The sequence below is a fragment of the Brassica oleracea genome, chromosome C1 (genome assembly GCF_000695525.1).
Source record: "Brassica oleracea var. oleracea cultivar TO1000 chromosome C1, BOL, whole genome shotgun sequence".
In the NCBI taxonomy this organism is placed as follows: Eukaryota; Viridiplantae; Streptophyta; class Magnoliopsida; order Brassicales; family Brassicaceae; genus Brassica; species Brassica oleracea.
The window spans coordinates 33,041,132-33,042,832 of record NC_027748.1 but is presented as its reverse complement, the minus strand read 5'-3'; positions in this window follow the sequence as shown (position 1 = coordinate 33,042,832).

Here is a 1,701-nt window from a genome sequence, read left to right as displayed (position 1 = left end):
GTGTCCTGATAACGAGGTTTCCCACAAAATTTGCATATATTCCGTGTCTCATCCGCTCTCTAGTAGATCATGCAGTTGTCAATACATACATCTATCACTTCATACGGTAGTTGAAGACCTGCAACAAGTTTCTGAACCTCGTAGTATGAACCCGGTGCAAGGTTATCCTCAGGTAGAATACCTTTGACAAAATCAGTAATCGCATCCATACATTCTTCAGCCAAATTATAGTCTGTCTTAATACCCATTAATCTAGTTGCAGATGATAAGACTGAATGACCATCTCTACAATTTTGATACAAAGGTTGTTTTCCTGCATCCAACATGTCAAAAAATCTCCTAGACTCGGGGTTTGGTTCTTCCCCTCTATAATGATCATGTACCATCTGCTCAGTACCTACACCATAATCTATATCTGTTCTAGATTCTTCTAACCTAATATCAGGCTGAGGTTCACTAACAGGCTGAGGTTCGCTAGTACTACCATATTCATAACCAGTTTCCCCATGAAGGTACCAAACTTTATAATTACGTGAAAACCCTTTCATATACAAATGAGTCCAAACATCAAATTCTTTTATAACCTTATTATTATTGCAAGAAGAGCAGGGACATCTTAACATACCACTTTTTGCATCCGGTTGCTGTTGAACAAGCCTCATGAATTCTCCAATCCCTTGAACGTATTCTTCCGTAAGCAAATTGGTGTTCGGATCCAAATGAGGTTTATCCATCCACGAACGATAATAAACTTCTGAAGACATGATTTTCACGGAATTGTTATGACTAAAGAGAATGAAGAGAGAATGAAGTGTGAATGAGTTGAATGAGGAGGGGTTGTATTTATAGGAAATTGCTTACGGCCCTCCGACGACTTTCCGACGAAATTCCGACGGATGTAAAGCAGTCCGTCGGAATTCCGTCGGTATTGTCCAATCTCAAACGGCTATACAACGGTCATATATATTTGTCGGCAACGGTCACATGGTTCGTCGGAAATTCGTCGGAAAATTCCGACGGAATTCCGATGACTTTACTGTTAATCGGAATGTCGTCGGAAATTCGTCGGAATATACCGACGACTACAACGGTTACATTTTTTATCGGAATGTCGTCGAAAATTCCGTCGGAAATGGCCGACGGAATTCCGACGACTTCAATTTTTTTGATTTCATCGGAAATTGGTCGATAATCCGTCACAAACGTCCGACGACATTGATGTCCGTCGGAACCTCCGTCGGAATTCGGCGTGTTTTCTTGTAGTGTCTTGAAGCGGGGACAAGACAATCGAGAGCTCAATTATCAGCTTTGAAAATTGGAATGAACTTTTAAATTTCCTAACTTGATAACATATTTTCTTAGAAAACTAATTCTAAATAACACAGACACCACACCAAACTAAATAATTTAAAAGAAAAGAAAATCTCATCAAGCATTTCACTGGAAAACATTGAATCTATTAACTGCATTATGCGTATGTTACATAATTGTTTAATAAAAGTTTTTGTTTTGTAATAAAAGGTAGTCTCTAACTGAGACCATCAGTTACAAAGAAAGACCACCATATACCAAATATACCAAATTGTTATAAATCAATTGGTGGATGTCCATAACCGGCCCGGCCCATAACTGGCCCAAACCCTAGAGAGAGACAGTCCAAACCCTAAAGAGAGAGGCGGCGGCCGCGGCATGGAGAGAGAG